At 37.6% G+C, this 23,887-nt stretch overlaps 1 long non-coding RNA gene across 2 annotated transcripts; it reads right to left on the reverse strand.

Moving 5' to 3' along the window:
* Positions 1–399: 399 nt before the first annotated feature.
* On the reverse strand, positions 400–22,708 carry LOC125922770 (uncharacterized). 2 transcript variants are annotated; one of them, XR_007457779.1, is made up of 6 exons: positions 22,618–22,708; positions 21,033–21,128; positions 19,827–19,902; positions 19,214–19,304; positions 7,729–7,819; positions 400–502 (listed from the first exon to the last, which is right to left on the reverse strand). It is a non-coding gene; the product is annotated as an uncharacterized LOC125922770 (long non-coding RNA). The 2 variants fall into 2 exon arrangements; XR_007457778.1 differs by having other exon boundaries at positions 19,827–19,939.
* Between the last annotated feature and the right edge of the window lie 1,179 nt (positions 22,709–23,887).

Consider the following 23,887-nt stretch of genomic DNA (forward strand, 5'->3'; position numbering starts at 1 on the left):
TAATTTTTCAAATTTCTGAAAGTGCTTTGATTCTTTATGGATTATTTTAACAATTTTGTTTTCCTCTAGTCTTTCACATATCAATACTTTCATTGATTATAAGTCATCTTTACAGAAGAGGAAAGAAGAAAGAAGATATAAGTTAGAGAAAATAAAGCACATTATCATTTCTGTGTCCCAGTGGCACAGGGAAGCCAGTTAAAAACAAACAGTAGTATTAGTTGATTAATTGAAGAACCCAGAAAATCAGCACAACTTTATTTTACTTAAGCATGTTGTTCTAATAGGTGTTTTCTGGAGAAACACTTTATAGGGAAAAGTGGTCTGTCCTCAAGATACCTTCTTCATCCATAAGCTTTTTGAAAGCTTATGAAAGCTTTCAATTCAAAAAGTAATTCCTTTTTCCTTCCTCTTAGACAATTTCAGTAGTTGATATTTTTCTTCTCAATCCAAGCCTCTTTGTTTAAATGCCTGTATCATTATTGTCTTCTGTAGGGGAGAACTGGAATCAACACGTGATTAGACAATGTTTACCACCAAAGTAAGGGGGGCAAAAGGGATGAAATAGTCAATGGTGTTTGTATTTCAGAATTATGGCAAGAGTAAAGAAAGTGTGAAACACTTTTTTAATGCTCCTTTGTATCCTTCTCCAGCCAACTCTGACTGATCTGCAAATTTACGTATGGAATTTCTTCAACATATAGAAATAATTCTATAGAAATAAGATATAGAATAATTCTGACTATACAATGTGGCTGGAGTGGAACACAGATGTGTATACCTGTTTTAAAACTCTACAGATAGTGACATGGAACTGTAATTATGGTTTGTGATGGGAGCTCATGTGCCATTAGATATATATATCATATATATCTAATTCTTAAATCAAATCAATAACACCCTATCAAGCTGTCCAGCATATTATTGAACCCCCTCAATGACAATGAACACATTTTCCAAAGCAACCTTATCCAACTTTAGATAGTTCAGGATCCAGGAAATTCCTCCAAAATCAGTCTCATGGCGACTTTCAGAAATTGGTCTGATGCCTTTCCATTGAAGCTATTGAAAATAAGTCCAATTCACTTCACCCAAGATGGCCTTTCAAATTTTTCAACTAGATTCACTTCCAACACACCCTTTTCCAGGCTCAACACCTTCATCTCTTTAAGCTTTTCCTATATTACAACATTTGCAATCCATCTCACCAGCTCTGTTCTTGCTATCCGAACACATTATGGTTTGTCTGTATCTGCTCTTAAAAGGCATCCTCAGAACAGATGAAATCCTTCAAATGAAATCTCAGAACCTGGGAGATCAAAACTAGTTTTCACTCAATTTATATGCTATACTTAAATGACTGTATTTTAATATTTTATTTGTACTGCTCTTTGCGGCATCTATATCACACAAATAGCTCACGTTTAACCTAGGTAACCTAAAATTCCTAAATGAACAACTCGCTTTCCACAAATTTATACTTGGTGCCAAATTTGGCTCTTAGAAAAGGACATTGCATTTGTTACTAGAAATATCTATCAAATTAGAGTTGATCTACTGTTCTTGCATTACCATTTTGGATTTTGCTTCTGTCATCATTTCTAGTCCTCTCTGCTTCTGTGCCTTCTCTATATTCATTCACGTCACTAATAAAAGTGCTCAAGAGAAGAAAGACTCGGATGGAGCTCTGGCACTGACAGCAGGAATTGTCCTCCAGACAATGACATGGGTTCATTGGTTGAGCAGCCCTGATTGTATCCTTTGAGTACGTTTCTTTCAATAGCAATTAATTTATTTAGTTGTATTAGGTTCTAGTCCATATTTCCAAATGATTTCCAAACAGGCATAGCAAGAGCTTTCCAAACATTCTGGTCCAAACATTCTAAGCTTACCATACTATCCTTATAACTCTTACTGTAAAAAAAGCAAATGAGGATTCAACTTCGGCCCACTGACAATTGACAGCTTTTACAAATGCTGCTTTTCTACTCACGGTGCACCAAACTATCCGTTTAATAATCTCGCCTAGAATCGTGCCCAAATTTGATGATAAAAACCTACCCCTGTCAACATCAGGCATACCTAGGCTCTCCCCATGTTTCTTACAGTTTCTTCTCACTATGTTATAATTATTCATGTATCTGTGATTGAAGGCAAGAGCTGTATCTAAGGACCGTGCCTGACATATGAAGTATTTGTTGAATGAAAAAGTGAAAAACCCTCAGTCATTTATAGTAATTAAAAATGGAGGCATTGAAAAGATTTTATATATTTTTTTAATATTTATTTATTTGGTGGGAGAGTGCACAACTGGGCAGGGGCAGAGAGAGGGAGACAGAGGATCTGAAGCAGGCTTTGTGTTGACAGGCTGACGGCAGCTAGCCCAATGTAGGGCTTGAAATCACGAATCGCAAGATCATGACCTGAGCTGAAGTCAGATGCTCAGTCGACTGAGCCACCCAGGTGCCCCAACAAGATTTTAGATAACAGGTGTAGTGGAAAGACTAGACTAAGGTGGCACCTATGATTCCTACCATCTGGTATTTACACCATGATATAAGTGGAACCTGTGACTTATGTCTAACCAAGTGAATACAGCAAAGGTGTCGGGATATGTTTGTTTACAAGCATATAAATATATTACATAACACTGCAATGCCCATCTTGTGAGGAGACTCCCCCTTCATTGATGGTTTTGAGGAAGAAATCATTGGGATAGAACTACATGGCAAGAAACTGAGGGCAGCTCCTAATCAACAGTCATCAAGAAATTGAGGTTCTCAAGCCAATAATACACACACACACACACACACACACACACAAATGAATACTGCCAATATCATGTGAGCTTGGAAGCAAACCCTTCCCCAATCAAACCTTAGATGAGATCTCACCAATTGGCCCCTTGACTTCAGTCTTAGAAGTGACTCTGCTAAGCCGTGCCTTGACTTCTAAGCCACAGAAACTGTATATCCAAATCATCCAGGAAGCTTTGTAATCATATACATGTTCCAACCTCAATTTTTAGAGTATTATGAAAAAGCCCCTTGGGAATTCTGATGTTTACCACTGTGATGAACCCCTGACCTAAACTAACCACCAATTTTATTATAAAAATTAAAACTAAAATTATGTAAGAGTAGTACCTTTCTTGTTATCACAGTGCTAATGACTAGCAGTCAGGACTTACTTTTCCCCTTTCACATTAACACCTTCATACATACCCTATGTACTGACTACTCTGTCCTTAAACACACAAAGGATCCCACATTAACAACAACAACAAAAAAAAGGTGGGAGAAGACTTTGTCACACCTTCCCTCTGTTTCCATTCCATTCATTCTTTTTAAAGGAAGTTCTAGGCCTGTTACTGCCATTTCACCACTCACTCCCATGCTCTACAACTTTTGATCTTACTAAATCCACTCACTAAGATACCTGTAACCTCTTATAATCCACAGGATACCATGCTCACCCTGTTCTTTTTCTTCTATTATGGAGGCACAGCCCTAAATGATAATAAATAAAGGACAGAAGCAAAGATCAAGAACAAAGATTACTGCCCTACATCTTCCTTGGGTTGGGCTGGTTTATGCCTTCTCAATTTCAGCAATAGCATGCCATTGAAGATGGCAGGAACTACCATCAATCCCAGGGTTTATTTAATAGTTGACTTCACCAACCAGCCCCCTTGCCTTCTAGTGATTAGAGAAAACTTTGTTTTACATTCTCAGACTTACCAAAGAGTAAGTAAGCCAGAAGCTATTTGGGTATCAGTCTTTTAGTCCTAAGAAACTATGAACACTATAAAAACAATACTGTTAGAGGGACCAGCCCAGGGACAAATATTCTGGAATTCTCTTCCCCAGCAGGCCAGGCCCTTATTTTCCTGTCTTCAAGCATCCCTGTGGCCTGAGGCCTGCAGCAGTGAGAGGTGAAGGATGGTTCAGACACGGACAGCAGTCCGCTCAACCCATGTGAAGACAATAGTCCTATTGGTACAATTTCTTTCCTTGGTTACAAAGGTAATCTCCTCTTAAGTGGTTAGTGGTAGAAATTTTGGTTTGGTAATACTACATTAATTGGAAGGGAGGAGTAAATCAGATCTAAGATTGTAACTGGATCCCTCCCACAGCCAGGCAGAAACCAAGAGAGAAGGTACTGCCTAATGAATAGGTGCTCTAAATGAATATAAAGGAGACAAGAGATTCTGATTCCAGCAATGTCCAAGCAGGGTATTCAAGGTATGCTTTATTCTTCAGCAACTGTGCATTTAGTCTTTGCTTTTCCCTAAACACTCTGCAAGTTGTGTTAAAGTATGCCTATCAGTATTCCACTAAAAGACACATGTCTCCACATTTTTGCTATTTTGTTCATATTTATCATAAGAATCTTGGTCTCCTAGGCCCATCTGTGACCTCTTGGTCTTGATTCCAGAACCACCTTTCTTATCTGAGATTATAGATTTTGAGTGCATCTAGGTCATACCTGCTTATCGTATAATATCCTTGCCTCTGGCATGCATCTGCCTTCCTTGTAAAACAATCTTTTCTGGACTTTCCTTAGGTCTCTTTTACATGCCCCCATTTTTAAACAATTCATGCCATGCATGCTAACTTCATCTTACCACCTCAACTCATACTCTTCAATGCTCCCTCTGTAAAAGCCCCTTTCTTATCCTGAAGCAAGAGGCTCAGAAGTTACAGTGACAAAGTTTCTGGTACATCAGTGTCCATGGCTGCAGTGATACATTCTTTACCTAATCTAGCTTATATCTGTCCTCTCAGCTCCTCTGAAAGAGATAAGCTATTCTATTAACAAACAGGTCAGACTGTGTTCTCCTGGCTATCCCCAGATTGAACTATAGTTCCACTAATGAAATTGTGCTCCTTCACTTGGAGAACCAGAGCTCGAACTTGAGAGGTTTCCTTTCAAACTTATAATCACTCTTTCCCTATAAATCTGCTCAGAACTGACCTCAAAACTATAATTTCCCTCTCGGGCCTCTGGATTCTTTCTTCCCTGAATCCATTTTGGTTGCGCTCTTTGTGTCAATATTTGTATACACCCCAAAGTTTTGACAGAACCCAAATTTGTCTCTAAATGGATCCCTCCAGTATAACATCAACTTTCCCTAGATACATCTGATTTTTCCTTCATATAGTCATTTGGAAAGACATCCAACTCTTCTCTGTCTCTCCATTTTTACTAGGAAAAGAAAACTACTTTATTATAATTTATTTAAACCATCATGTATAACCATTTGCAACAGATTTTTAGAACGGCATACCAGATTAAATATATATATTTTCTTCAGATTAAACATGTTAAAATATAATCTTCCAATAGGTAAAAAATAAATAACATGAGATTTCCATTTCAAATTAAGTCTTTTAACAAGCCAAAGGCTTCTAATCCAAGACCATGGATACCATAAAGAATCAACAACTTCATAATGAAGAGAGACCCTGTGCCTACACAATAGTGATGAGCACTGTCCATTTACCCAGCATCTGCTGAAAAAACAGGTATGCAGTGAGAATAAGAGGGAACAAAAGAGTTTGCATCCCCTGATTCTCCTTCTCTACCCTTCAGGTGATCCCAGGAGTCACATCATTGATAGCATTTCCATCAGGATGAGACTCTCCTGTTTGGGAATGTGGCATACAAGGGAAAAGTTAGAGAGCTGCACCTAATAGCAAAACAAATCCAATTATGTACCAGCGATTTTAATGCCTTTCTGAGATTGAAGTGGCTCACTAAAGCTCAGACTGTAAAGATCCAGGGAGCATGTTTATTTATTTATACCATGACTCCCTCCAAATAGGATTTGAGGCAGCTCAGTGAGCATGTTAATAATGCTTATTCTCAAGACCCTATTTACCGTGTTGTGCTGCAGGAGATATCATTACCCCTGTTTGCTCTTAGAAAATCTGACTTTTTGGAGGGTTTTTTGTGGAACTTTCTGGAATTCAGAAGAGATCCTTGAGGACTGCCTTCCTCTGATCCTGCAGGATTGTGAACATGGGAGAGAAAGAACCCAAATACTGGGGTGGAGCCATCACAGAAGGCAGGAATAAAATGAGCATGCAGGGTTTGAGGATGCCCAGGTAAGTCTTGGTGCACAGAAGTCAGTGCCCACATGAGGTCCCCATCTGGAAAGGGAACTTCAAGAATTAGTGAATGTGTTCCTGACACCAGAGGATGAGGCTTGTTATGGGTATTAAAATTTTCTTCTTGATATATGTGATGAGAGCACTGTATAGTTTGGAAGCCTCTGCTGTCTAGAAATGAATGTTTCTCATATTTCTGGCTGGGAAAACAGGTCAAGAGAGAAAAAGTGCTGACTGAGAGCTCACTAGGTACCTGGTACTATGCTTGGTGTCTTCCATATGAAGTTTCAACTGAGCTGTATAAGAAATCTGCCAGATTGGAGCTGTTGTTCCCCTTTGTGTAGTTGAGTTCCAGAGAAGGGTATCTCCTTTGCCAAAGGAGAGGCAGCTGAGAAGTGATGAGGCTGGAAGTCAGGCTTGAATCCATTTGTGACCCATAGATGTCTTATCTTTGTGCTAAGCTGACTGATACCCAACACTGTGCCTAGCATACAGCAGGCATAAGACATGTTTGCTTGCAGGAATGACACAAAAATATAAAAACTACTCATTCCACAGATATTGACGGAGTGCCTACTATGTGCCAGACACTGTGAGTCAACATAGGATAAATTCAGCACTAAAATTGCAATTCTAATGTAAATCAGCTTTAATATGAAAATGAAATTAGGCCAGCAGGGAGGCCATAAATGAGCCTATTATAATACATCCCATAAGAGGAAGAGCAGCCAGGAAAAATGAGGTGAAGGGATGATGAGATAATGTAATTTTAAAATTGGCTTCTGTTCTCCTGAAATACTTTTAAGATTTTACTGCAAAATTACACAGTCATCAGGAATATGCCATTTTTAAAAGACTTTCTCACTTGGGTCAGTGCATAAATAATAATACATGTTTAAAAATGCATGACTATTCATTAAACCATTGACCACTTCCAGCCTATTGAGTACATAAGTATTTTAAAAATTACTTTAATACATATTTACCCAATAGACCAGAAAAGTTCCTTTGGTACATGATGTGCATTTAAAAAGCTGCCTGCATAAGGAGTTATCGGATCTAAACCAGAGTTGGCTGCCGACTACATAATATGCATTTTAAAGAACAACCTAATTATGTGCTTACCCAAGAGAACAAAGTTAATACTGAGGGTCAATAATTATTACCTTCCTTTACTACCTTTTATTTTTTTCTGTCAAATAAAATAGAGAAAAAGAAGTTTATATCTGCCCTCTCGTATGTTTTATCTTGACAACTACTGCCTCAATGCCTCTCTCACCCCCACTTTCAAAAAACAAAAACAGAGCGGGGGGGGGGGGGGGTGGGAGGAGAAGAGACAGAGAGGGGAGGGGACAGAAGGGAAGAAGGGAGAGGTGGTTGTTGTTTTCTTTTCTTTTTTTAAGAAAACTATGTGTAATTAAAAGTAAGTACCTTTATAGCAAATGCAGATGGTCAAAAATCCATCTTTTAATGTTTGCTATTTTCTTCCCTTCTGTACTAAAAGATTATACTATTAACCACAATTTACTAGTGTTCCCTGTGTACTTTTACAGAAACATGACTATCTCTCCCTTTTCTCTTTGGTAAGACACAATGATAGAGATTTCTTTCTCACCTTGCACAAATGTAAAAGTCCTCTGTTATTTAGTCATGGAATCTGTGTCTACCAGCACGATGTGGGAGAGTTCTCAGCACAAAATCTATTCCTGTTCACAAACATGTAAAAATTAAAAGGTGTATTTTCAACAAATATACTAATTCACTAGTTTCTCTGCTCACTGCTCTTATTGTCCTACACTGATGTGAGGAGTATCACCCCACCAGTAAATGGTGCTGACAGACCAGATAGCAACCTTCACAACCTCATTCTAGAGACAACATTCCCCCTTAATTTCTAGTAATGTAGAATCACCCCGTTAGCTCTAAAGAGCACACCCAACATGCAACTACCACTTTGTATTTATTTTTTTTGATTTAACGTTATTTTTTTATTTTTTAAAATTTACATCCAAATTAGTTAGTATATAGTGCAACAATGATTTCGGTAGATTCCTTAATCCCCCTTACCCATTTAGCCATCCCCCCTCCCACAACCCCTCCAGCAACCCTCAGTTTGTTCTCCATATTTATGAGTCTCTTTTGTTTTGTCCCCCTCCCTGTTTTTATATTATTTTTGTTTCCCTTCCCTTATGTTCATCTGTTTTGTCTCTTAAAGTCCTCATATGAGGGAAGTCATATGATTTTTGTCTCTCTCTGACTGACTAATTTCACTTAGCATAATACCCTCCAGTTCCATCCACATAGTTGCAAATGGCAAGATTTCATTCTTTTTGATTGCTGAGTAATACTCCATTGTATATATATACCACATCTTCTTTATCCATTCATCCATCAATGGACATTTGGGCTCTTTCCATACTTTGGCTATTGTTGATAGTGCTGCTATAAACATGGGGGTGCATGTGTCCCTTTGAAACAGCACACCTGTATCCTGTGGATAAATGCCTAGTAGTGTAATTGCTGGGTCGTAGGGTAGTTCTATTTTTAGTTTTTTGAGAAACCTCCATACTGTTTTCCAGAGTGGCTGCACCAGCTTGCATTCCCACCAACAATGCAAAAGAGATCCTCTTTCTCTGCATCCTCGCCAACATCTGTTGTTGCCAGAGTTGTTAATGTTAGCCATTCTGACAGGTGTGCAGTGATATCTCTGTGTGGTTTTGATTTGTATTTCCCTGATGATGAGTGATGTTGAGCATTTTTTCATGTACTGGTTGGCCATCTGGATGTCTTCTTTGGAGAAGTGTCTATTCATGTCTTTTGCCCATTTCTTCACTGGACTCTGTTTTTTGGGTGTTGAGTTTGAGAAGTTCTTTGTAGATTTTGGATACTAACCCTTTATCTGTCATTTGGAAATATCTTCTCCCATTCTGTCAGTTGTATTTTAGTTTTGCTGATTGTTTCCTTCACTGTGCAGAACTTTTTATTTTGATGAGGTCCCAGTAGTTCATTTTTGCTTTTGTTTCCCTTGCCTCCAGAGACGTGTTGAGTAAGAAATTGCTGTGGGCAAGATCAAAGAGGTTTTTGCCTGCTTTCTCCTCGAGGATTTTGAAGGCTTCCTGTCTTACATTGAGGTCTTTCATCCACTTTGAGTTTATTTTTGTGTATGGTGTAAGAAAGTGGTCCAGGTTCATCCTTCTGCATGTCGCTGTCCAGTTTTTCCAGCACCACTTGCTGAAGAGACTGTCTTTATTCCATTGGATATTCTTTCCTGCTTTGTCAAAGATTAGTTGGCCATACATTTTTGGGTCCATTTCCAGGTTCTCTATTCTATTTCATTGATCTGAGTGTCTGTTCTTGTGCCACACTTTGTATTTAGGTATTAGATGTCAACTGGTTGTAGAACAGTGAGTCATACGTCTATGAGTACAGATGGTTCCTATACATACTATTCCTAAGTGTTATTCTTTATCACTCAATGGTAATTTGTTTCTAAAAATATATTTTGAATAGGTTTACTTCCTCTCTTTACCACCATTCCCCCATTGCTAAATCAATTACGTTCTATCTACAATAATTAACACAGAAATCTTTCACAAATTCTATTTGAGCCTTAAGAATTGTCTACTTTCTATTCTAGATGTGTTTATTTCAATCAGTCCAGAGAGATGAATTCAGGTTTGTTAAAGACGGATAAAAAGACTAAAGTCAACTTATTTTTTAAAATTTATCCCAATAATTTATAATTTATTCTTCCTTCTTTTCATTTTTTAATCATTGTTTCATACCTGAAGAATACCCCAGAGATTTAAAAGCTGGTGTGAGTTTCTTAAATACACTTGGTAATTTTATAGAGGAGGGGAGAAGTCTTAGAAGAAGCTAAGTGGACCATAATTAAAGCAAAGTTTATTTTATATCAGCACAGTAATTAAAATATAATTAATATTTAAAGAAACAACTCTAATACTAAAAACATATATCTAAACTCCCAAGTAACTATACTAATGAGCTCAATGATTCAACTTAATGTACTCATGCTTCTTACTCTCCAGTTGACAAGAATAACAAGCATAATTGGAAACATTTTGTAAATATAAAGTCATTATTTTTATTGTGGATATGGATATAGATGTATAACAAAGAACTAAATAAAATTTAAAAATAAGGTCAACATCATAAAGCTAAACCACCTCCTATTACTCAGATTGGCTTATTTTAGACACATCACTCTCTATGAGCAGTAAACTCTACTCAAGGGTCAGGTTCACTTTCTCCTTTTAAAACAGCTGTAAGATACATACTAAAAATTAGAACAAACTAGAAGACTTTAGAGTCTCTAGACTGTTTGCCGTGTGTAGTATTTTTCTAAGCCTCTGAGAAATACATCAGTACCTGTTTGTTTGAGAGCATGCTCTCCTTCTGTTCTAATAATTTTTAAATACATTTTGCATTATTTTTAAATTCCTTTGGCCATTAGATTCACTGGCAAAACAAAACACACCTTAGTCTAATGGCATGAATTTTCTCTGTCACCATCTGGGTTGAATTGCAGTATTAGGAAAATCAGTTTAAATGCACATCACACAATCTTTTTGCATGTTCTTTCTCTAGGAGTTTTCTTCCCAAAGTTGCACTTTCTCTTGCCCAACCACATTCCTCCCTCAGGCATGATATGGTGCCCTCTCTTCACAGAACTGGAAAAGCATGACTCAAAAAGGAAAGCAGATTTATTTTTTAAAGGTGAGATTACACCACTTTGTTTCTAAAACCTAATGAGTGAGTGAATGAGTGTTTAATTGAGAAAGACAGGAAAAAGAAAGAATATGGATGCTCAAGATAGTATTTAAGAGCTTCCCTTCTTATTCTAAGTTGGATTTCCAGATTTAGAAAATAAAAATATAAGACTACAAGTTAAATTTGGATTTCAGATAAATAATGAATATTTTTATGTCGGTCCCATGCAGTATTCATATATACTTTATACACTACAAAAAAATTTTTTTTATTACCTAAAACTCAAATTTAAGTAGGTTACCTATATTTTATCTGGCAATCTATCTCCCAGCTTCTCCTTAGTGTAATACTCAACTTATTTTATTATAAACAAGTACTTTGGGGATGGGCTCAAGCTAAGTACTCCCCTAAAATTGGTCCAAGTTTAGCAACTTTTTTCCTTGAATTGGAAAAAAATTTTTTAAACAAGAAAGGCAATCTTGAGCTGCAAAATTGAGAAATTGCATGGGTTCAGACTGCCCAAGAGCTCATCATTTCTCAGAAAATTAAGAGAATGAGAAATGAAACCATTCCATTTTTCATCCTCCACCTACAAACTATCTATAATTACACCCATTCTTATCTACTACCTTCAGTTTTAGAAGTGTCTCTCTTTCTCTAAGTCCTTCAGATCTTATGCTAACCCATTGTGTTTGATTTTCAATCAAATGTCCCTCTCTTCCCTAAACTCTCAAACTTTGACTTTCATCTACTTCTATCCTCATTCTACATACATATTCATCTCATATTCAGACCTAATCTCCACTAGTTGCATCTTCATTAATCACCATCTTTTCACAGACAAAAGTAGGCAACAGTGTTGACTTCCCTTCTTCTTCCTATCACTCATCATTAAGCGCTGAACCAGGGAAATAGATGAGAGCCCATACATCCTTTGTATCCCAAAATAACATTCCTAAACTTCACTGTAATGTTCCCACACAAGCACCAACCAAAATATTGTATTTCAACTGTCAGAAAAAAGATAAAACTTCAAAAAGACATGAGATTTACTGTATGAAATTATAAAATTTATGTTATATTCCATTTAGTTCTACAACTAAAAAAAGAACATATTTTCATCCAAACAGAAAATAAAAAGAAAAACTTCCATCACGATATAATGAAAAGACATATAATTATTACATCCAACATTTCTGAGCTTCATCTTACAAATTCCTTTTTCATACATGTCTGTGCTTCAACCCACTCCATTCTCATTTCTGCCCTCACCACCCCATTGAAGCTACTCTCAGTTAAGGCCATCAATCTCTTCTTATTCTTATACGAAAGGAACATCTGTTAGCCTTTATTTTATAGTCTCTGATGTGATTCAACACTAGATTTTCCCATTCATGAAATCCCCTTCTCCACTGGTATATTATAAAGACACCCTTCCTGTCCATTTTCCTACCTATTCAACACTTCCTTGTAGCCATGAATTCCCTCCTTAAATATGTGTGCTCCTTTACATTCTATACATTTTCCTGGACAAGTCCTAAATCTATGGTTTCAATTGCCACTTACAAGCTGATGACTTCCAAATGTTTATTCCCAATCCAAAACTCACTCTTTTTTTTAATGTTTATTTATTTTTGAAAGAGAGAAAGTATGTGAGCAGGGGAGGGGCAGAGAGAGGAAGACAGAGAATCCCAAACAGGCTCCGCACTGTCAGTACAGAGCTTGACGTGGGGCTCGAACCCACAAACCATGAGATCATGACCTGAGCCAAAATCAGGAGTCAGACACTTAATCTGAGCCACCCAGGCACGCTTCTAACACAAAACTCACTTGTAAATTCCTTCTTGATATGTCCACCTGGATATCCCCAAATTCAAACAAATTGAAAAGTAAACTCATCCTCTTTAAACTTAAATCTACTCTTCCTCTTTTACTTAATCTTTCAAAAATAACATCTTCCTTCCTTCCTTCCTTCCTTCCTTCCTTCCTTCCTTCCTTCCCGCCTGCCTGCCTTCCTCATTTCTCAGAAAATTAAGAGAATGAGAAGTGAATCCATTCAATTTCTCATCCTCCACCTACAAATTATCTACAATTATACCCATTCTTCCTCTCTCCCTTCCTTCCTTCCTTCCTTCCCTTTCCTTCCTTCCTTCCTTTGTTTGCAGAAATAGCATTTATTTAGTCACAAAAGTCAGGAATACCTAACAGAGGGCCATAACAGATTAAGGACCTCTTGCTTATAATGATATTTGTCTTATAGTAATTTGTGTGCTGATTTTTATTTCTCATGTGATATAGTAAGTTTATCATTGATTTCCTAGAAATAGCATCCAATAAAGGTTTGGTGGATGAATAATGAAAAATTTAATTTATCTAGAAAAACACTGATGACTAGTATTATCAGCTGGGATTATATAGATCATGCCTAGTCTACAGGGATTTGTGTCTGTGTCCACAGGTTCAGCCCAGCCTCCAAAACTGCTGGCACATAATAGGTTCTCCATAAATATTTGTTGAATGGAAGAATTAAAGTGTGTTTTGATGGAGACTATACTTTCCACATTTTTCGGAAGAAGTCTATGACTATAAGAGTGTCCTAATCACAATGCACATTATTTACCTATTACTAGATAATGTTACCCCAAAAACTTAATGGCTCGAAAAGACACAGAATCCTGTGATTCAAGAACCTGGGTGACAGCTGAGTTGTCTGGCTCTGAGTTTCTCACAAGGCTGCAGCCATCTAAAGGCTCAACTGAGAAGGGTCTCTGACTCACTCTCTCAGATGGTTGTTAGCAAGATCTAATTTCTTTCAGCTTGTTTGAGACCTCAGTTTTTAATGAGCTTTTGGCCAGAGACCTCCTTCACTGTTATTTTGTTGTTACTGTTTTTGCACATGGTCAACATGGTAGTTTACTTCATCAAACCAAGATCACCTGTTGTAATCTAATCACACATGTGATACGCATCACTTTTGTCACATTCTGTTCATTAGAAGCAAGTCATGAGGGACCAACCACACTCAAGGGGAGGGGATTTCATGAGGGCATGCCCCTTACTTGAAACAGTTATGGAGACAGAGTCGGGGAGAAGTGTTCATTGAGAGCTGTGTCACAAGCTGCCTACCACATCGTACATAAATACTCTTCTAGGAAATAGGAAATCACTGTAAGCAGAAACACTCTGGCTTATGACCACAACTAGAACTACATTTATATAACTATTTCAGCCATGTAAAGAAATAGCCTTTCCACCAATATTAGTAAATAAACAGAATTTTTCCCTAGAGACAAAGAAGAAATCTTTCTTCTCTCTTCTCTACATTCAAGAATGTCTTCAAGAATGAGATCAGATCAAGTTACAAGCATATTTTTAAGCCCTGTTGTCCACATCCAGACTTCCCCTTTCCTTCTGTGCACAGGCCAACCACCTATATAAAATGGCAATGAGATGCTAGACTATCATCAATTTGGTCAGTCTGACTTGAGCTGGACTCAAAGTTGAGGACCAGAGGTAGATACAAAGGTCAATATCTGTCTGGTTACAACTTCTCCCAGACAAATGACCTATTGACTAACTCTTAGGTAAATGCCCATCAATAGTTTCAAATTCCACATAACCTCAAAGGACATTAAATCTATTCATTTCTGTACTGCTGAGTATCCACAGTAGATGCAGAAGGATTTAGAAATGATTAGATAAATGGTGGTTGGTTGTAGGAGTCAATTCTATTATTTGGTAGAATTTGGACAACACATCAAGTTTGGAAGTTAATAGAATCATGTGCAGGAATTTAGAGTATTGAGAGGATTCTTTTGGATGTGGACAGTTAAAGCTGCCTGGTTGAAAAGATTTCATAGGCTTCCCTGTATAGCTTCTAAAGCAAAAGCAGATTCTCTGCATATTTAACACCTACTACTGTCTATTCATTTTCCATTCATACTCTAAAATCAAAACCTTGCCAGAAATTGAGAACAAAGAAGATTTTGAATTTTTATTGGAAGACAATCATTTGAGGTGACTGATTATGAGTTAATTGCCTCTGAGCATTTCTGGAATTGCTGCTTATGCATTTTCTTACTGCTGACAGGATCCCTAATACTGACAGTGGGAACTGTTTCAAGTAAGATCATGCAACATAGTTTTGCATCCTTTTTTTAGATCTGTTTGTGTGGCAGTAAATGAGTCTCTTTTGAGCAGGTCCTGGGGTAAAAATTTATATATTAATGGCCTTGGATTTGGGGACACCCAGAAGTAGGAGAAATTGGGAACTAAAGAGCAATTCAGTGCTTTATGTGTCAGAGAAACCTTGAAGGAAATGAGGAAAGAGAGGTACATGACTCAGACTCCAAAATAGGGAAGGAGGGTGAATGCATTAAGATTCAAAGGCTATAGCTTGACAACAACATAGTATGGCAGCCTTATAATGGGAAGGACTCTGATCTGTGATTGTAATCCTACCTCTACCTCTATTCCCGCTGTGTGATCTTGGGGCTAGGCTTTGTAATCTACAAAATAAGAGTATTGAAGTGCTTGATCTGTAAGAACCATTCAAGCTGTAAATTTCTCTACCGTGACCTGATAGAGGAAACTCAATCAATTTCTGGCCTACAACCTCCCTATCAGTTTATATTTCTCTCCTCTTGGCACATTCCTCCCAGAATTCTCTCCAGCCTCCAGATCTTATCCTGGGTGAATATTTTCACTCTTCAGCAGTCAAACTCTCTGGTAATTAATGCTGCATAGTTGACTAGTAATAAAGATGTGAGTTGATAATGGCTGAATGAATGACCCACAAGTAATAGCATTTTAAACATAAATGGACTCTCAAAGACTAACACATTATGACCCAAAAGATTGAAATTATAATGATGAACTGAAAGGAAGTAGAGTTAATTTTTTTGAGCTTAAGCAATCATCTACCCTGATTACTCATAAAGCTGTCCTGGCTGATTTGTCCAGAGTGAGTAGTTCAAGGTAGAAGAGTTGAAAGAATGCCATATTAGCACAGACTTTGAAAGCAGACAGATGTGGAGTTAAGTCACTGTTCTACAATTTGCTAGCTGTTTGACTTTGAGCAATTTACTCATCTGATCTTAAATTTTCTCCTGTAAGTGGAATTAATAGCGCCTATGTCCCACAATTATTTTAAAGAATAAAAAAGATAATATATCTGGGACACAGTACCCATGTAACAAATGCTAACTATCATTATTACTACCTCTTCTTTGGGAACTTAATGATAAACTTCATTTTTAAAATCAAATGATGCTAGTTCCACTCTCAAATGGAGACTACAAAAAGCTTTGCTGTTTTAAAAAATGAATATACAATATAATATCTCTGCCTATTAAAAAAAGTGACACTGGCCCAGTATAAGAAAATCAGTCCGATTATTTTATAGTTACTTGTAATTAAATCTTTGAATACTGCTTTACCTCACGAAATCAAACCTTTCCACTTTCAATGGAAACCTTGAAGTCCCTCATTAATGATGGATAATTTCCCTAAGTTTTCAAAATTCTCTGTCCTACTTAGATAATGTTTAAATGATGGAAATCAATTTAATTTAAACAGAAAAGGACTGACCTCATGCTATGGATCAAATAAGTACAAATGAGAAACTAATCCAAAACATAAGCTCCCTGGATCTGCATACTTTATTAGTCCTTGGACACTGACTATTCAATATTATTATTGTAGCATTACTTCACTACATAAATCCCTTTATGTTTTATTCAGATCTAAAGCTTTTGCCTTTAACACCAAGTGCTGAGGAACTATGGAGCAATGGGCTGGGGGAGAGCTCCCTCCACCAACAGGGGTCAAGAGGGAGGCTTGCACAGAGAGACCTTCATGTTCAAAGTAAGGTCGCCCTCTGGCCTCCCCAAGCTTTTTATCTACAGGGTCCAGAGGGGTCCCCAAGTGCTAATAGTAAGCCTAACACCCCTGATCTTTTACACCTTCACTGCTTAGTGTCAGGTTAAAGCACCAAAACTTTACAACTCCAGGTAAGACTGCCATTTTTTTGTCCTGCCTCAACACTGATGGTCCAATCTAGTCTTGGGACTAATTTCAAAATGCCTTTCATTACATTCTTTGTCTTCATCACAGGAAACCCTGTACTCTTTGGTCATTTTTCTTCCCTGAACTATCTTCTTATTTTCCCCTGAGAAAAAGGAAACAATCAGATGAGTTTCACAAGTTTCACTACTATATCCTCCCACCTATCTCTCTTTCTTCTCTCATTACAGTGAGCTAACGTCAATGTCCCTGGCTAAGCTTAACTGTTCTACTTAGCAAGGAGTATCATCAGATCTTGCCTGCTTGAGAATATTGGTATGGCTGATTTCTTCTCTCTATTGCATTTTGAAGGCTACTTTTTCTGGTACCTCTCTTCTATCAACACACAGGCATGGTATTATTTCTCCCATTAAAATACACAAAAATTGTCCCTGGACTTCACCTCCCCTGCTAACCACAGACCACTTTCTCTCCTTCCCGCTACAGCAAATACCTATACAGAAGTCCCTGTGCCTACTTGTGTCCTGTTTCTGTCTCCCTATTTTCTTTTAAATTCTTTCCAATAATGTTTTTGCCTCCACGACTCCATGGAAAGTCCTCTTTTTCTTATGGTTGTCAACACATTTTCATCATTACTAAATCCAAGAGTCAATTTTCAATCCTCATCGTACTTCACCAAGCATTTAACATATTTGATCATTTACTCCTCCTTGTCATGGTTTCCAAAACCCCACACTCCCCTGACTTTCTCATCACTCACCAGGCACTCCTTTCACTCTCTAAGGTAGTTTCTCCTCAGCTCACCAAGCTCTTAACAATGGAATAACCCAGGACTTGGTGATCCCTAAACCTCACCTATTTTCCCCCTACACCTATTCCTTGGTGATTCCATCCAAGGCTTTAATTATTCCCTCGATGCTGATGGCTCCCAAATTTAATCTCCAGCCTGCATCTTACCTTTCCACTTCAAACTGCCACTCCGTGCCTCTACATGCATGTCTAATAAGCATCTCCAGCATAAAATACCTCAACTGAATTCCCAAACTGGTTCTTTTCCCCAAACCTTCCACCACACACTTTCTCAGGGGTGAGCAATTCCTTTCTTCCAGTTGCTCAGGCCAACGCCTTGGAGTCACTCTTGACTCTTCTTCTCACACATATACACTCTTATATTTTATCCCATCCAACACCAAATCTTATTAACTCTGTCTTCAAGATATATCCAGAGTATTACCACTTTTCACCACCTCCACCGCTATTATTCTGGTCCAAGCCATCATTACATTTTGCCTACATTTTTGCAAAGGCCTCCTGGCTTCCCTCCCTGTTTCTTTCCATGAATTCGCAACACTGTAGCCACAGGAATCCCAGGAGAACATGTATAAATTGGACAGATCATTTCACTCTTCTGCTGGAAGTCTTCGATATCTCAGTCAAATTAAGAACCAGTGTTTCTGGGGGCGCCTGGGTGGCTTAGTCAGTTAAGCATCCGACTTCTGCTCAGGCCATGATCTTGCGGTTGGCAGGTTTGAGCCCCACGTCGGTCTCTGTGCTGACAGCTCTGAGACTCAAGCCTGCTTGGGATTCTGTGTCTCCCTCTCTCTCTGCCCTTCCCCAATCCATGTGCATTTTCTCTCTCTCTCTCTCTCTCTCTCTCCCTCCCTCTCTCTAAAATAAATAAAAACATTTTAAAGCTAAAAACAAACAAACAAACAAACAAACAAACAAAAACAATGTTTCTGAGATTTCTGGGAGGCTCAGTTGGTTAAACATCCAACTCTTGATTTTGGCTCAGGTCATGATCTCATGGTTTGTGACTTCGAGCCCCACAATGTGTTCTGTACTGACAGTGCAGAGCCTACTTGAGATTCTGTCTCCCTCTCTCTCTCTCTCTCTCTCTGCCCCTCACCCACTCACTCTCTCTCTCTCAAAATAAACACATAAACTTAAAAAAAAAAAAAAACCAACCAGTGTTTCTACAATAGCTTCCATAGCCCTATAGGATCTGCTCCCTGCTCACTCTTTTGTCCTGTAATCTCTCACTCTCCCTATGTTCCATCCTGCTGGGCACCTTGCTCCCCCTCAGACTTGCCAGGTGTGCTTTCACATCAGAGTGTTCACACTTGCTGCCCTCCTGTCCTGGAATGTTCCTCCCCCAGATATCCACATGACTCAGTCCTTCACCTCTTTATGTATATATAGTCTTTTTCAGGTACTGTCTTCTCAGAAAGATTTTCCCTGATCACAATACTTAAAATTATAAACCCCAACTTTCATATTCCGTCCTCCTCCACAGCTTTTTTCTTTTGCATTTTCACCATATAACATACTATTATTTTACTTACATTCTTCATTAACTGTCCATCTCTATTAGGATGAAGCTTCTTGAGAAGAAGAATTTTTTAGTTTCATTTTATTCTCTGCTATCTCAGGTGCCTAAAGCAAAGCAATTATTAAAACATGAAAAATTCATAGATATTCAGGAAATATATAACATAGTCTAGTATAGTGTTGTTAATAATAATAATAATAATAACAAGCACTGTATAATGCTTATTATGTGCCAAGCACTGTATTAAGGGCTTTATGTATGTCTATTCATGTCATTGACTCATTTCATCTCCATTTCCACATGAATCTACAAGTAGGTAAGACTTTTGTCTATATTTTAGAGTTGAAGAAATTACAGCCCAAAGAGGCTAAGAAACTCTTATACTGAGAGTATGTGGGAAATCAGAATCTGAACATGGAATGTATACATTACTTCTCTAGGTTCTGATTCCTCTATTAAAATCAGGAAAATAAGAATTTTCTTGTGGAAATTATAGATAACATATACAAAATATAAAGACAATAGCACAGTGTCTAACTCTGGCAAGTCAGTATGTACGTGGAAGCAATAATTATACCACAACTATTCATACAGAGTAAACTTTAGTATAAGGAATCTTAAAATACCTTTCTAAACGGAAGTGCTGTGTTATTCAATCTCCCAATTTGTGTTTTGATTGGTGGTACCAGACTTAAGGCAGTCCTTCAAAATCACACAAATGAGAATTAGTCTTTTCTATCTATGGAAAAAATAATTGGGGCTTCATTTTTGTTTTTGTTTGTTTCCTTAGCTTACCAGCTGTATTATATAAGCCTATATCAATGTACATACAGTCTAACAATGCAAGCATATTTGTTTTTCAAATCAAAGGGGGAAGACTTTATAAGCCAGTCAGTATTCATCTTATTTGTGTAAGACTCTAATCTGCTCTTCATTTAAGCTTACAGAGCTCCAGTATGAAGAAATCTTTAAACCCCAGGCCTACTGATTAGCACGAGCTCTGTTCCAGTACCACAGAGGAGTAAGAAATAAGGCTTCATATAGGGGCTCCAAAATGGAGTGGGTAGATTGATGTCCCCACTTGTGTTTCAGTGCCCCCAAAATACCTTCACAGCATGTGCAACAGTATGGGGGCTCTACTGAATTTGTATTCTGGAAAACAAACTAAAAGGTCAACATGCATGTATATTTATAATGGAATTGGTATTTGTTAATCAATGAGGGGAAATGTTTCTTCCTTTGTAGCAAGTTCTCAAACTTTTCTGGGGAGAGCCTGCCGCTAGCCTTAGAAAGCTCTTACAAATTACACATCAATATTTTCTAAGATACTTGGGACAAAGCACTGTTAAACTAATAGTCTACTGGCTTTATAATTTCAATACTAAAACTAAGATGCAATATTAGACTGGTACATTTTTCATGTTCTTTAAAGGGAGAAAATATACGAGGGTAAAAGTGGAGTAGAAAATTTTAAAAAATAATAATATTTTTTTGAAACCACACCATAGTGTAAATACCCTCAGATTGGCAAATATTCTTTAGCTGGAAACTATGGGTGAAGCATGTCAATATCACAGGGGACAATAATCGTCAACCAGCTTTATCAAAATAGAGATCATACTTTAATGTAAGTCTTCTCTAATAAGAATGGTAAAAGCAGCATTTCACCCCTAACTCCCAATTTTATACTTATAATTGATTAGTCATTTTTTTTACCCCAGGTTAACTAGTTCTGAAAACATTTGTTTGTATGACTCATAGAGATATCTAGAAAAATAATTAATCATGAAAGCATCACTTCGGGAATATAAAATGAGAGTTTCTCAGTATACCTCCATTTGGTTATTCAGGTCAAGTTGTCTGATAAGATCATTTCTCCCAAATCCATATCCTTCATACCAGGTGACTCCTGTTACCGAACACAGCACCTGCACCAGACAAAGTGGTGGGAATAGTGGACCATGAGTTCTCCACCTCTATTCCCTCTATTGTTTGCTATAGTCATTACATCATCTCTCTTTTTGAGTCCACCAACTGTCATAATCCTTTACAATTTCACCTTTGGAGATTATTTCATATACTTTTAGTTCTAATTTTCTAAGTCCTAGCAACATAGAAGAGAATCCCTTGCAATTATTAGTCACATTATCCAAGCCACATTCTCACTTCTAGGAACATCTGGCAACCTTCAAGATTAATGTCTTCTTGCAAAACTTAATCACTGAAGTCAGTACTTCCTTGCCTGACCTGAGCCCCCTGCTCATTTATTTATTCTTTCTCAGATAGTACTTAGCACCCACTACTTTGCATATGATACTCAATAAATATCAGATTAAATTGAGATTCATCCAGGGGCACCTGGGTGGCTTAGTCAGTTAAGCGTCTGACTCTTGGTTTCAGCTCAGGTCATGATCTCACAGTTCGTGGGGTCAGCACGGAGCCTGCTTGGGATTCTCTCTCTCTCCCTATCTCTCTCTCTGCTCCTCCCTCACTCATGTACTCTCTCTCTCAAAATAAATAAATAATTTTTTAAATTAGATTTATCCTTTTGTTTATTACAGTTCCAGTAACTTTGTATTATAAGTGAACTTCTGGGTTGTAAATGGGTTTTAGTTTCAGACATGAGTGGCTTGGAAATCAGTGGATGGAGTAATTAAGCAGCAAACTTAGGTTAGTAGAGAAAAACTACAGTAACTGAATAGGAGGTAAAATTAAAAGGTGATAGGAACACACTCAGAGAAGACAAAGCTGATACTAAAGTGAGTCTGGGAGAAGATTTATAACTCATACATATAATAATAATAAATTTAAAAGTTTTGCTAGCACATATATGTAAAATGTGAGCTATAGTGGAAGAAGGTTGATGAGCAGGGTGATATGATATTATGAAGAGACAATGGGCAAAAGACAACTTGAAAGGGGGATTGTTATGAGGTTACAGTTGCAGTTAACATGTGTTATCCAGGTACAGTGATATTCTGTCATGAGTAAGACATTGTAAGTTTAAATTTTTCCTCCTAATAAGAGGTTTTTGTTTACTAATAAAGCAAAATTGCTTTGTTGTTTCAAATAAGGAGTTACTAGTCATAGTAAGAGAGCTTATACAATTACTTGATAATGTCTCAACACATTGTGACTGCCTTCATCCCATAGTTCTATTGACTTGCTTTTGAGGGAAATGGAAGAACTAGCGATCCCATCTCTTAGATTGACAAATAATGCAAAAAAAAAAAAAAAAACAAAAAAACAAGTTCCCTTAAATTTGTGCAAACAAAATTCAAATGGAAGTTAACCAATTTGTGTACATTATTATAATAACCCTGCTGGGAAGCAGCTGCATATAATATTTTAAAGCATAGGCTTTGGTGTTGAATGAACCTGGGCCAGCCATTGCCCCACTATTCATTAGCTGTGTACCTTTGGGAGATTCATGGCACCTCTCTGGGCCTCAATTTTCTCATCTGTAAAATGAAGATAACTCCTATGCCACAGGGTTAGTTTGGAAATTAAATGGTGTGGTACATGTAAGATAACAGCTATGTAAATTGAACTATTTATGACAATAACAATGATGGTGACAGTATCATATTGTGACATAAGCATCAAAGCAGCATGAGTCATTCCTTTTTCTCTCCCCTTTGATGTGCAACTAATCCAACGTTCATAACTGAAAAAAGAAAAGTCCCTCTGTACAACCAGGACACCTCAAAGATCCATTCATCTGTTCACCAAAAGTGGGTGGGTTGGACAGCAGAGGAACAGCAGAGCAAGGGAGGTGGTGACAGAGGTGGTGATGGCAAAGAAGGCTACAGCCCATCTGGCAGCAAGCAGGCATGATCTTTCTGCAAAGAGGTTGGAAGGTGAAGGCCATGAGTGGGGATCTGCCCTGCCATACATACTGTAGCTGGAGATACCAGTCGCTATCTCTGAGGAGAGGCCACAGTGATGCCAGGAGAGAAAGGAAAGGAAAAAAGCAAAAAAAGCTGAAAACAAGAGTCTTCTACTGGAGATAGATGTCTCCTTCTAGAGACAAGAGGGCTAACTCTAGACCTCTGGGACCCTTCCTGCACCTTCAGGATACCTGTAGCAGGCAGTAGGCACACCCAAAGCCTCAAGTGCTAAGCATATGCCTCCTTGCACACCTCTGTTCCAACTCTGCCATCACTCTTTGCCCCTTTGTGGTGTGTATGTGTGTTTGTTTTAATCCAATCTTAGCAGTGAGTCACATTGTCAGGGAAACTAAAACCTTCTGCTATATCGCCACCTTCTGGAAAACAAAAATAAGGCTTCTAATTACCAACCTGGTAAACTGATTCTGAATCAAAGTAAAGAAAAATCTTGCCTAAATAATAAAGGTCTTTCTTGCTTCAAATGTAGTGGCAGAGGCACTTTTCATCAATACCATGAAACATCAGAATATGGTATCGCAAAAAGAAAATGAAAATTTTCTAGTAACTGGATGCAAAGTCATGGAATATTACAATCCAACTGATAATTTAAAATAGTTGCTATGAATAAATCTAATGAGCTACAAGGAAACTCAGAAAGTCAATACAATGCTCATAGATCTAAAATCAGTGAACAGGAGGAGTACTTTACCAAACAGACTGGAATTCTAAAACTTAACCAAACAAATACTGGAGCTGAATAACTCAATAAATGAAATGGAGAGTGCATCAGATGCATT

Source organism: Panthera uncia, chromosome B1 (assembly GCF_023721935.1).
Source record: "Panthera uncia isolate 11264 chromosome B1, Puncia_PCG_1.0, whole genome shotgun sequence".
Lineage (NCBI taxonomy): Eukaryota > Metazoa > Chordata > Mammalia > Carnivora > Felidae > Panthera > Panthera uncia.